General features: G+C 46.9%; 1 protein-coding gene across 2 annotated transcripts in view; it reads left to right on the forward strand.

Moving 5' to 3' along the window:
- Positions 1 to 13,770, forward strand: part of ST6GAL1 (ST6 beta-galactoside alpha-2,6-sialyltransferase 1) — a 141,881-nt gene continuing 128,111 nt past the window's right edge. For both annotated transcript variants that reach the window (XM_073023745.1, XM_008009490.3), the window contains exon 1: positions 1 to 329. The gene's annotated coding sequence lies outside the window, so the exon portion shown is untranslated. The remainder of the gene's footprint in view (positions 330 to 13,770) is intronic.

The following is a 13,770-nucleotide window of genomic DNA, read 5'->3' on the forward strand; positions in this document are numbered from 1 at the left end:
CTTCCTTCCCGCCCCTCCGCCGCGCTCTTCCTTCCTTCTCCCGTCCCTTCCAGTCTGCGTCTTCTGTCCCCCGTTCCTCCCCAGCGGACCCCTCCTCCGAGACTCCCTCGTGGGGTTCCCAGCTCCCGGGCGCTCCTGCCCTTGCCGAGCGCGGTTTCTGGAGTCACCTGGGGGAGGGGAGTCCTGGGCAGGGCCGGGCTGGGGAAGACGCCTGGGGCACTGCCCGGCGCTAACAAAGGGAGCCGGTACCGACCGGCGTGGGCGCGGAGCGGGCGGCCGCCACTGAGCGGGCTGAGCAACCGCAGCCTCCGCGGCCGAGAGTGCAGCGAGTGAGTAGGGGGTGCGGTGGGCGGCGGCGCGGCCCGGGCTCTCCCGGGAGGAGTGTGAGGCAAAGGGGCGCGGGAGGATAGCGGAGCCGCGGGGCCCGTGGCGCGCCTAGGGCGCAGGGAATCTCTCTCCAGCGCCGCCTCAGTTGCCTTGGCTCCGGGGCTGGCCGCCTTTTGGCTGGGGGTGTGTGTATATTTGTCCGGGCCAAAGGGCCACCCAGGTTTCTCTGTAGCTCCGCGAGCCTGCGGATCCACAACAAACCCACGTGCGCGCAGCCCCGGGGAACACCGATTTCTCCACCGCACCGTCAGTGTTTGGCTGGGGGGTGGGGGGGGGGTGGGGAGGGGCGGTGAGCCTCGCAGAGTCCGGGTTCCTTCAAATCCTGCCTTCTGGGTTTACGGATCGACAAATTGAGGCCCGCGGCAGCGGAGGGGACACAGGCACCATAACAAACGCACGTGCGCCCTGCCCAGAGATCTGGACGCACCGCAAACCCTTAGGGGCTGCCCTGCGGTGCGGGGCCATTGTCTCAGCCTAGGGGGAGGGAGTGGCTCTAGAGGCGCCACTTGCTGGAGGAGGGCGAGAGAGACATTTAAAAGGTACCGCTTGGGCATCAGACTAAACTGCCAGACTTAAAAAGGGAAATCAAAACAAGAAAGCAGCTACAAAAACGTTACTCCAGGCTGAGAGTCCGTCCCCGGCCGTGGAGCATTCGTTTGGGTGAAGTGGGCCACCCCTCACCTTCACCTCCTGGAGGGCTCTTAGAGATGTGGGTTGGGTTAAGGGTCTAAGGGTGCCCCTCAAAAAAAACATAGTGCTGGGCGCACTATTGTTCCCGCATTCTGGCGATTGCGTCTGTGGGGGATATTTTGGGCGCCTCCTCAGCCTTCGGGAAGAATGGTCAATGTACGCGTCGCCCAGTGCGGTCTTGTGCTTTACCTCTGAGGCCCGTGTCCGTGTGCCCAGACACCCCAGATGTCACTAGCCCCTTTTGGCTTGTTATGCATTTTCGCAAGCAAGGCCAGCCGAGACCTCATGTTCTAGCTGGGGACACAGAATTTTCAGTTCTGAGTTTATTTGAAAGAAATTCCGAGACCCGGAAAGAGAGGACTCTTGTTTGTTTTGCTTTTTCTTTACTTACATATGCTCAGCTCAGCTTTGCAGATGTTAATCAGACACGATCTGCAGCAGGGAGATGGTTTCGGGGTGAATTGGTCTCTGAGGCGATGGTGTTGGTGCAGGTTGTGGGCGTGCAGTGTGAGCAGGAATGGAGGCGCCTCCACCCCAGTGTGTGCCTGCGGAGCCGGCGGGCTGCTGCCTCACCTTGGCTAGTGTGGCTGAAGATTAACCTGTTCCCGGGGGGGACCCGGAGAGCCTCCAATCCTATTGCACTGTTACTGAAAGGGTCTAGAGAGCATCTAGGGAGCCTTCTTATTTTACAGGCAGGAAGCTGAGGCCGGGGAGTTCAGCCACTTGTCCAAGTTTAGACCGGGTGAAACGGGCCACAGAGAGAACACTGAGTGTGGGTCTCCCAACTCCCACTGCATCGCCCTGCCGGCAACTAAAGGCAAAACCGGGATTCTGTGGTTGGCTTAAAAGGCAGTGGCCTTAGGCAGAATAGGGTTAAACAAAGAGTAATTCAAATCGAAAGCTGCACCCTTCCATTATCCCTTTCAAGAGTTCTTTATTCTGTTGAGAAAAAATAGATTTAGTCATTCCTTACTCTCCTTCTAGCCTTTCAAAAGCTTAGTTATTTTTCTCTCCTGGCTGCCCCTTCCCCTCAAATTGGAATAAGGCCAGCCACGGAGACGCCGATGTTTTGCCTCTCATCCTTGTGCCAGGAGGCCTTTGTTTGGGCAAAAGCATGGGCTGTTGACATCAGCCCCACCGGGGAGAAAGTGTCTCTTAGAAAGCTACTTCTGAGTCACTTGTGAGAGCATTGTTTCCATTGATTTTATTAAAGTTACTTTTTTTTTTTTAATGAGAGTCCCATGGAAGTAGCTGCTTATTTTTGTATTTGGCAGAGAAGTAGGAAAACCAAAACAACACGGAGAAGCCGGATTTCCCCAAAGTTAACATGTTGTTTTGCACTGTCCCTGTTATCTCCTAGTTACACTTGTTTCTTTTCCTTAGAGTTTCCAGGGTGTCATGATGATTCTGGTAGCATCAGGAGGCAGCCAAATGCCTAGGCAGATAGGGGCGGGGGGTACCCGGTGAAACCCCCACGTCCAGGCCAAGGACAGTTTAAAGCCTGAAAGCCAAGCTCCAAGTTAAATCCTCAGACCAGAGTGTGAACTTCTGTTTGACATGCTTTCCCCTAATTGATCCCTACCTTTCACCTATTTTACATATACCTACCCTTTCCTAATTGGCTTTCTACACTGCCGTGCCCACCTTTGAGTGATGTCTTTGCTTTAATCTTTTTTGCATACTCACAAACCCGGTCAGCATGCATTCCCCATTCTGAGTCCATAAAAGTCCCTTGACCCAGCCACACTGGGGAGCTTTTCTATCTTCAGGTAGGGGACCAACCCCGCGTCTCCTCTCTGCTGAAAGCTGTTTTCATCACTCAGTAAAATTCTTCTCTGCTTTCCTCTCCCTTCAATGTGCAGTGCACCCTCATTATTCTTTGGTGTGGTGCAAGAGCTTAGAACCACTGAATGTGGGTACAAGCTATCATACAGTGAGCTGGGACACACTGGCATGGCTCAGGGAAGCACAGATGGGGCGTCGCTGGCCGGAGGACCAAGAATAAAAATCTTACGTCAATTCCATTTGGCCGTGCCGTAAAGTTTTCTCACCAGGACGCTGACCCTGTAAGGAACTTCAGAAATCATCTGACTGGACCCTTTTACTTTCCCGATGGGAAAACTGAGGCCTAGAGAAGAGAAATGACTTGCCCAATGATACACAACAATGCACGGTCTACTTTTAGTGCCCCTTTTTGCATAAAAGGGAAATTGTTGCATCAAATCAGTTGTTGTTGATACTCCACAGAAAAGTCAAAGTTATGGTTGTTATAACAACACCCTTTAAGTCAGAGAACCAGCTCCTTATGGATTTAAATAGGTTTGGTTATTAAGCAAAGCCAGGGATCCCAGTAGTAGGTATGCTGAAGATTGCAGTTATCTCTGGGGATCAGCTTTCTTTAGTGTTTGCTAAATGGTTCACTTTACTCTTGTGCTGGGTTCCTCCATGTCTCTCTGTCTTGTGCTTCCCCATTTAGGGGCTGCTTTGTGTGAAATCATAAGGCAAGAGGCAGTGAGAAGACAGAAGAGAGAGGCGCCACTTAGCTGTTCATGCTACTTAACCTCTTGGGCTCCAGTTTCCTTCTTTGTACAGTGAGAGCCCTCCTTGCCCAGTCTCTGCACAGGCTGTTCCAGCGGAGCGGAAGATGCTCAGGCTTTAGAGCCATAGGAGGGGTTTGGGGTCATCTTCCTGTCTCCAGTATTACTTTAAGACTAGCAGGCTGGGCCAGGCACAGTGGCTTACTCCAGTAATCCCAGCACTTCAGGAGGCCGAGGAGGGAAGAGTTCGAATTCCTTGAGCTCAGGAGTTTGAGATCAGCCTGAGCAACAGTGAGACCACCTCCCCCACCGCCATCTCTACAAAAAATAAAAGAACAAAATCAGCCTGGCATGGTGGCGCGCTCCTGTGGTCCCAGCTACTTGGGAGGCTGAGACAGGAGAATCGCTGGAGCTTGGGAGGTGGAGGTTGCAGTGAGCTGAGATCTCGCCACTGCACTCCAGCCTGGGCGACAGAGCGAGACCCTGTCTCAAAAACAGAAAACGAAACAAAACAAAACAACAACAGAACACCAGCAGGCTGCTTCTGCGTTGTGTAAAGTGACGGGAGTAAGGTGTATGAATCTCCTGGGGTTGTTGAGGGCATTAAGTCACATGACACATTCTTATGACCGGTCAGACCTCTTGACAGGCTTGAGTGCTTACCAGCTTTCAAAAAAAATTTTTTTTTTAAACTTTTATTTTGGGTTCAGGGGTACATGTGCAGGTTTGTTATACAGGTAAACTTGTGTCATGGGGTTTTGGTGTACAGAGTATTTAGTCACTCAGGTACTAAAACTTGTACCCAGCAATTATTTTCCCTGCTCCCTTTCCTCCTTCCACCCTCCACCCTTCAAGAAGGCCCTGGTGTCTGTTGTTCCCCTCTTTGTGTCCGTGTGTTCTCATTATTTAGCTCCTACTTATAAGTGAGAACATGTGGTATTTGGTTTTCTGCTCCTGCGTTAGTTGGCTAAAGATAATGACCTCCAACTCCATCCGTGTTCCTGCAGAGGATATGATCTCATTCTTTTTTATGGCTGCATAGTATTCCATGGTACATGTGCACCACATTTTCTTTATCTAGTCTACTGTTGATGGGCATTTAGGTCTTTGCTATTGTGAAGAGTGCTGCAGTGAACATATGTGTGCATGTGTCTTTATGGTAGAACAATTTATATTCATTTGGGTATTTACTCAGTAATGGGATTGCTGGGTCAATGGCAGTTCTATTTTAGTTTTCTGAGGAATCCCCACACTGCTTTTTACAACCGTTGAACTAATTTACACTCCCACCAACAGTGTGTCAGCATTACCTTTTCTCTGCAACTTTGCCAGCATCTGTTACTTTTTGACTTTCTGATAGTATCCCTTCTGACTGGTGTGAGACCAGCTTTTAAAGTGGTAGAGAATGTTAGTGGGAGAATGACCCCATAGGGTAAGCTCGTGTGCTCAGATTAGAAAAACCTCATCTTTCACAAAGAGGTGTAAAGCAAGGCCTGCCAAACTGTCAAGGGAGGCTGAGTAGTTGTGAAGTTTGTGTGACTCTAGGGTGACTAGAACTAGTAAAAAAAAAAAAAAATTAAAATCAGAACCTTCACACGTAAGTGAGTAAAAGCTCGAGTCATTCTATTTATGTGTTCTGTGTTTACTGACAAACGGGTGCTGGGGGTGGAGGGGCTCTTGTGCTTGACCTGAGATTACAAAGAGCATGGAGACCCATTCTTTGCCCGAGGAAAGCCCAGCCTAGCTCCACCTAGGAAAGCCCAGCCTAGCCCCACCACCCTTGCTTAAAACACTTTTGGCTCTCCCTTAGAAATTGCCCTCAGGAGCCCAGAGAAAATTGATCTAATTTATCTCAGTATTGACCTCTGGGGTCCCCTTCTCTTCGTGAATAAAGGCAAGAGCAGATGGTAAATGATAGAGTAGAAGAGGGAAGGCTTCAGAGAAAATCTGGCCCTCTGGAAATATGAGGACATGGTTGCATTAAAAAAATACAGGAATAATTCACTAATGAAATTCACAGTAATTGTTCTGGACCATTAGATTCCTGAGAATTTGGACAGGGAGTTAGTTGCTCCGATGTAGTATCAGTCATTTATTCTGTAAGAACTGAATTAGAGGCCAATGAATTTTTTCTTGCTTGTCTGCAGAAAGCTATACGATGGCATTCTGACTCCTATAGATGTATTTTTGACAGACTTATATGTAACAGTAACATTGAGCAGTGCAGTGTCACCATATTAAAATATTGAGATGATTTTCTAAATCATTATTATACTAGAAAGGTCAGGTTAGCCTTCAGAATCAATGTAGTGATTTAATTTTTATTTATTCTGATTATAAAAATAAAGCTGGGCCAGGCACAGTGGCTCATGCCTGTGATTTCAGCACTTTGGGAGGTCGAGGCAGCTGGATCACCTGAGGTCAGGAGTTCAAGACCCGCCTGGCCAATGTGGTGAAACCCCATCTCTACTAAAAACACAAAAATTAGCCGGGCATGGTGGGCGGGTGCCTGTAATCTCAGCTACTTTGGAGGCTGAGGCAGGAGAATCGTTTGAACCCGGGAGGCGGAGGTTGCAGTGAGCCAAGATTGCACCACTGCACTCCAGCCTGGGTGACAGAGCAAGACTCTGTCTCAAAAAAAAAAAAAAGCTTGCCCTTTGAGGTTAATTTGGAAAGTTCTGTACAAAAAAGCATAGAGAAACAGAAAAAAATTCCGCTATCCAAAGACAACCCCTCTTAACAGTTGGCAATTTTCCTTCTTTTTTTTTTTAAATGGATTTATTTTTTGTAAATGGTTGCGAACATACTGTATGTGCAGTTATGTCTCTTGCCTCCTTGCTTAACTTTCCCATATATACATTTCATGGTTAACATTGCATTAAAGCTGTACCCTTTCATTCATCACCCATCTCAGCTGTTCAGCTTCTCCAAGGTCGTGTGGACCCCTGGTATCTCATCATTTCAGTGAGGGCCTGTAAAATGTCAGGAGCCTCCAACTGCCTCTGCCTTTCCCACCGTTGTCTCAAGTGTTCAGCCGTCACCCATGGGTTCTTTAGAGGTCTACAGGTACTGGTATTACAGTGGGGAGAGAAGAGGCCTGCACGTGGCCTTGAGTTCTAGTCTGCCCTTGTGACCTTCAAAAACTTAACTTTAATACTCCAGTCTTCATATCTGTACGAGTCAAATGAGCAACTACAGTGTCACTTATTAATTTATTCACCGCATATTTGAGTGCCCACTCTAAACCAAAGATAAATAAGAAGAGCTTAGTTTTTTAGAAGCTCGTAGTTCAAAGGAGGAGGCAGGGGTAACAAGAGATTAGTGCAGGATGCCGTGCGACCGTGAGGAGGGAGTCACCAATGACTGGAGCAGTGGGAAAGGCTTCCTGCGTGAGGCCACATTAGACAGCCAACCACATTGAACTTTCTCTTACTGTAATTGACACTATGATTAAAATATCTGTGAAGAGCCAGGTGTGGTGGCTCACTTCTGTAATCCCAGCAGTTTGGGAGGCTGAGACAGGCAGATCACCTGAGGTCAGGAGTTCGAGACCAGTCTGGCCAACATGATGAAATCCTGTCTCCACTAAAAATACAAAAAACAGCCAGGCATGGTGGCGGGTGCCTATAATCCCAGCTACTCGGGAGGCTGAGGCAGGAGAATTGCTAGAACCCGGTAGGCAGAGGTTGCAGTGAGCGGAGATCTCGCCACTGCACTCCAGACTGGGTGACAGAGCAAGACTCTGTCTCAAAATGAAATGAAATGAAATAAAATAAAATATTTATGAAGAAATCTCTGTTCATTTTCCAGATGATTCCCATAGGATAGTCCTAAAGTTGAGATTACTGGGTTATACTTTAAAGGGTATGACCAGTTTTAAAACTTCATGGATTTAGTTCAATTACCTATAAAGTCTTAAAGTAGCTAAATGTGTATTGAGGGAATGGGAAAAACTAACAGCACAATGAATCTGGGATTTGCATTCTTGCCCACTATGTATCACCTATGTAGATTTGGGCAAGCTACTTAAGCTTACTAAGCTTCCATTTCCTTCTCTGTAAAATGGGGATAGCAGACCTTATCTCATAGGCAATTATGAGCATTAGATAAAATCATAGGTAAAAGGCTCAGTACAGTGCCAGGTATACAGGAAGCACTCAGTTAAGTAATAGCTGTTATTGTTATAACTGAGGTTTTCACAAGCTGCACACTTTTGCTCCTAGTACTTTTTCTTACCATGACAGCAGGCTATTGTTTGGCTTTCTGTGCTGAGGGAAGCAGGAAACTTAATTAAAATGGAAACCCCCACCAAGTGACAAGTTGAGAGACAAATGATCACTCACATGATGGGTCAAAAAACAAAAAAGTCTTTTTTATTATGGAAAATTTCAAACATACAAAAGTACAGAGAAGAGTGTAAGGAACCCTATATATCACTTGGCTTCAACTCTGACTGAAACTTGAGGCTGATCTGTAACCCCATCATCAACCCCAGATTACATGCAAGTACATCCCAGACATCTTATCAGCCCGGCCATAGCTATTTCAGTCACATGTCACATGATGTGTGTTTGAGGCACTGAGTTGTGCTGGCTAGGAATCTGTCTCTGCTGTCGCAGTCATGGGACTGTGTGTGTGTATGTGTGTGTAGTGGGGATTGGGAGTTAGGAGAGAGACAGAAAGTCAACCTAGGAACTGTTTTTTTTGTTTTGTTTTGGGACAGGGTCTCGCACTGTCACCCAGGCTGGAGTGCAGTGGGACGATCATGACTCGGTGCAGTCTCTGATCTCCCAGGCACAAGCAATCCTCCTGCCTCAGCCTCCCGAGTAGCTGGGACTACAGGCATGCACCACCACAGCCAGTTAATTTTATTTTTATTTTTTTGTAGAGATGGGTGTCTCACTGTGTTGCCCAGGCTTGAACTCCCGGGCTCAAGTGATCCTCCTGCCATGGCCTCCCAAAGTGCTGGGATTACAGGCATGAGCCACCATGCCCAGCCTCCAACCTGGGCACTTCTTAAGTTTTACTGCCCAAGTAAGGAGGCCTTACTGTGTCCCGAACAGACAGGGTGGAAGGAGCACTGAATTCAGAGTCAGGAAACCTGATTTCAAATAAGGGCCCCACCCCTTAATGGATTTATGCTTTTAGAAAGTGACTTTTGAATTTCTTGGGGCATATTTGTAAACATTTTGTGAGTATTAAATGAGATAATCCGTGTGACAGCTGAAGTGGCTCAATAAGAGTTGGACCTAAATCAGACTCCAGCCCAGCCTTCCCTTCCCGAGAGGCAGTCTCCATATGCGGCTGAGGTCTCTGACTGCCACCTGCGGCCTCACTAGAATGCGTTCAGGGAGCGTTGCTGCCGGTCTCTCATGCCGAAGATGTGGTGGTGGCTCAGATGAGCATCTGACTCACACAACGCCCCATGCTTGCAAATCTCCCGTCCCCTCTGTTAGTTAGCGCCCTTCCCTCTGCTTTATGGATGAGGGTAGGGGATCCAGAGAAGGTCCCGGTCCTTGGTAGCAGGCCCTCTCACACCCTTTCTATGGGAAGACAGGGTCCCCTCTCCACCTCTGACTTTGATGATTCTTCGTCTCCTCTAACTTCCTGTTACACCCAAGTAGGAATTTTTGACTCAAATAAAATCGGAAAGTCGATCTGATTTAGTAATCAAGTCAAAGTCCTCTCCTTAATCCTCTGGGACACCCATTATTTCAACACGTGGACTGTGACTTGTGGTCTCTGGCTGTTGCTGGCTAGCTATGTGACCTTGGACAAATGCATGCCACCCTGGGTATGCCACCTCGGAGAATCAACGCTCAGCCCTGTGCAGCCCCTTCCAGCTCTGAGATTAGCAAATGAAACATACATGTAAGACTGGGAGGCTTCTTCACATAAATAATAAATGAAATGATTTTTTTTTAGAATATTGAAACGGGGTAAAAAGTTAACCCCTCAGCTTATGCCATTCCTCCCTCATTCCACTTCTCTTTGCAGTGACTATGGTTTGCAATTTGATGTCTGTCCTTCCAGCTCCTTTGTACACATTTATATAGGTATTTGTGGTTATATGCAAATACGTTTTTAAAACTCAGTAGATGGATTACAATCAAACTTGTTCAACCCATGGCATGGGGGCCGCAGGTAGCCCAGGATGGCCTTGAGTGCGGCCCAACACAAATTCATAAACTGTCTTTAAAAATTATGAGGTTTTAGGGCCAGGCGCGGTGGCTCAAGCCTGTAATCCCAGCACTTTGGGAGGCCGAGACGGGCGGATCACGAGGTCAGGAGATTGAGACCATCCTGGCTAACACGATGAAACCCCGTCTCTACTAAAAAATACAAAAAACTAGCCGGGCGAGGTGGTGGGCGCCTGTAGTCCCAGCTACTCGGGAGGCTGAGGCAGGAGAATGGCGTAAACCTGGGAGGCGGAGCTTGCAGTGAGCTGAGATCCGGCCACAGCACTCCAGCCTGGGCAACAGAGCGAGACTCCGTCTCAAAAAAAAAAAAAAATAATAATTATGAGGTTTTTTTGCATTTTTCTTTTTTCTTTAATCTCATCAGCTATCATTAGTGTTAGTGTATTTTATGTGTGGCCCAAGATGATTCTTCCAATGTGGCCCAGGGAAGCCAAAAGATTGGACATTCCTGACATTATACGAACCCATTTACAGACTTGCCTTTTTCATTTTACTGTATGTATTGGAGGTCTTCCCATAACAGTGTTTATTTTTTTTTTTTTTTCTTTTTTTTTTTTTTTTTTTTTTTTTTTTTTTTTTTTTGAGACGGAGTCTTGCTCTGTCGCCCGGGCTGGACTGCAGTGGCCGGATCTCAGCTCACTGCAAGCTCCGCCTCCCGGGTTTACGCCATTCTCCTGCCTCAGCCTCCCGAGTAGCTGGGACTACAGGCACCCGCCACCTCGCCCGGCTAGTTTTTTGTATTTTTAGTAGAGACGGGGTTTCACCGGGTTAGCCAGGATGGTCTCGATCTCCTGACCTCGTGATCCGCCCGTCTCGGCCTCCCAAAGTGCTGGGATTACAGGCTTGAGCCACCGCGCCCGGCTATTTTTTTTTTTCATAGCTGCATTGCATTCTATATTTTGAATGTGTTTTCCTTACCAATCTTCTGTTGATGGACATTTATGTATTCCCATAAAAATATATTTCTAAGTGTTTTTAGACCTCAAACATTACAGAAAGGTAGTTCCGTAATTTCTAAGTGTTTTTAGACCTCAAACATTACGGAAAGATAAATGTCAGTGGGTCAAATGAACCTGGTCCATCAAGTTCTGGAAAGGGTGGTGAGAGAGTGGGCACAGAAACACGGGGGTCTGCACTCTGGAAAGCTGATTTGAAGGGCTCTCAGGAAGCTACCAAGAGGCTGCTTGCATGGAAGGTTATTTTTGGAGGTAGCCTGCCTGGTTTGGTGTCCTCAGCTGCAAGTGCAAAAACTGAGCTGCGTTATCACCTTCCCCTCCCCCCTCACCATCCTTGGGCCTTCCAAGTCTGTTTCTGTTCTCAGGGTCAGGATCAGGACCTCGTGGGAGAACTGGCACTTCAGTGATAGAGAGGGAGGAGAGAGAAGTGAAGAAAAGGAGTGTTTGACCTCAGGCTCTGGAGGAGGAATTGTGATAGTTATATTGTACTTTGTCTGGTTGTTCAAACCTACCTGGAATGTTATGCTTCCCTGGGTCCCCTCCAGAGAGTGATAAAATGATGCAAACCCAGAAATTGGCTACTCGGAAGACAGTGGCTTAGGACAGCATATCGGAGGTGGGATAAATGTGGAAACTAGGACTTTCTAGTCTGCAGGAGATAAAAATAAGAGGCATCCTTTTCATGTGGAAGAAATCATACTTCATTAGAGGCACACTGAGTGGCTGCTGCAGAGGGGAGAAGCAAGATGGGAGTGGGTGAGGAGGGGAAAGAGGTGCAGGAAGACAAATAAGAACTGACTTAATGGAGCTACCCAACAATGGAACAAGCTATGTCACAAGGGCGCCACTACCGTGTTATAAAGTGATCCAAGCAAAAGTTGCAAGTAAACTTATTTGCCATCAGAGGACTTCTGCATTGCAGAGGGGTTGACGTCAATGCCCACGTAGGCCCCCTCCAGTTTTGAGAGTCTGTGACTATGGGGCAAGAAGCAGAAAGGTGCAAACTAGAACGAAAGATGCAAACTAGAACTAAAGGGATGGGGCAAGTTATAGACAATGTAATGAAGCAATTTTCACCTGCTCTGAAAAGGTGGAATAAGATGGAAACCATCAAAGGAGGCTTAAGCCTTGTTTCCCTTGGATCTTGGCAACCCTCTCCCTGTTCTGTCCTTGGCTTCAGCTCCCTTTGGCCTTGTATTTGTAAATTATTTCCACCAGAATAGATATATGACATACACTTGACCAGGAAATCTGGCAAGGAAATGACCAGGAAATCTGGTCTGTCAGGAGATGACCAGGAAATCTGGCAACTGGAAAAGAACTACCTGCCCCAGGAAGATGATTGTACATTTTTTTCATTGCAGTCTTTGTAAATCTGCATCCATCTCCTGGTTGATGGAGTCTTTCTCAGCACAGCGCTGAGCTTCCAGCTTTGATTTTAGGAACACTATACCCTTTACAGCCTCTTGACGGTCCTCTGTGCTGGAATTGAGGGCACCCATCATGTTTAAGGCTGATCCTTTTCCTTCCTGCAAGTGAAGAATAATGTTTTGACTTGAGTCTTAGCCAAGTCTGGTGAAGGAAACGTGGCAAAATTTAGCATCTTCTGGGCTTTTGCTGTGTGCCTGACCCTGATTAGGCCTGATGTGTGTTCCCTCATCCAACCATCATAGCAAGATCTGCTGTCTCCCAGTTTGCAAATAAGAAAACCAAGCTTCAGAAAGGGCTAGAAACTCATCCAAAGTTTCACTGCTGCTGAATGGTGAGGCTGCGATTGGGTGTAGTACAGGTTTTTCCACTGCTAATAATTCCTAGTCCTTTGAGTCCGAGACATGGTTAGTCCTTTTGGTTCACTGGGGGCTTCACTGAATAATTTCTCCTTACAGAGTTTTTCTTCTATTTCCTTAAGAACACATTAAAGAGCTCGTGAGCTAGTCATGTGTGGCTAGCATGCCTTTTAGATTCAGCATACTTTTGCTCCTTTTGTTATTAAATAGTTATTTGGGTCAAGCCTGGTTTGCACTTTTTTTATTTTTAATTTTTTCCTTGCCCTTTAAAGTGGTGATATCTATCTGTACCCATTATCTAGTTCAGACTGGGAATAAGCACACTGTTAGTGAGCATGGCCGTAGAGTGACAGGTACCACTACTTGGCTACCTGAATTAAGCTTGTAAATGGAACTCAGTATCAGCACTGTTAACGGCTTATCTTGTAGTTGTGCTTCAAGGTTCTGAAGCAATTTCTTCTTTTGTAGAGTTTATTCAATAATTCAACATTAATTTGTTCATAAAATATTTGTTGAATGTCTGTTATATGCTCAGCATTGGGAATACCTTCATCAAGAACACACATTGTAGATATGTACACACACATATTCAGTGTAGCTAGCAGAGCCTTGGAGATTAGTGGCAGACAAATCACCCATATCACCCTCTTCCTCTTTTCTCATAGTCCTTGCTTTGTTCTTTCACTCAACAAACATTGAGTGCCTGCTGCAGGCCATCCACAATGCTCATTTCTATTTTTTTATTTTTAAAATTTTAAAAAATTTATTTATTTTTAAGATGGAGTCTCTTTTGCCCAGGCTAGAGTGCAATGGTATGATCTCAGCTCATTGCAACCTCTACCTCCTGGGTTCAAGCGATTCTCCTGCCTCAGCCTCCCGAGTAGCTGGGATTACAGGTGCCCAACACTATGCCCAACTAATTTTGGTATTTTTAGTAGAGATGGGGTTTCGCCGTGTTGGCCAGGCTGGTCTCAAACTGCTGATCTCAGGTGATCTACCCTCCTCGGCCTCCCAGAGTGCTGGGATCCCAGGCGTGAGCCACTGTGCCAGGCCTGCGATGCTCATTTTTAGAACATAGGTCCATATACTCCTCAGAGTCTGTTCCTTCCAGAGCTTAGTTGAAGGTGGATGTGCACATATTAATCACAATATAGTGTGATAAATGTGATGATTTGGGTGTGCACAGATGATGGGAAGAAGATACAGTGAGTTT

Source organism: Chlorocebus sabaeus, chromosome 15 (assembly GCF_047675955.1).
Source record: "Chlorocebus sabaeus isolate Y175 chromosome 15, mChlSab1.0.hap1, whole genome shotgun sequence".
Taxonomy (NCBI): domain Eukaryota; kingdom Metazoa; phylum Chordata; class Mammalia; order Primates; family Cercopithecidae; genus Chlorocebus; species Chlorocebus sabaeus.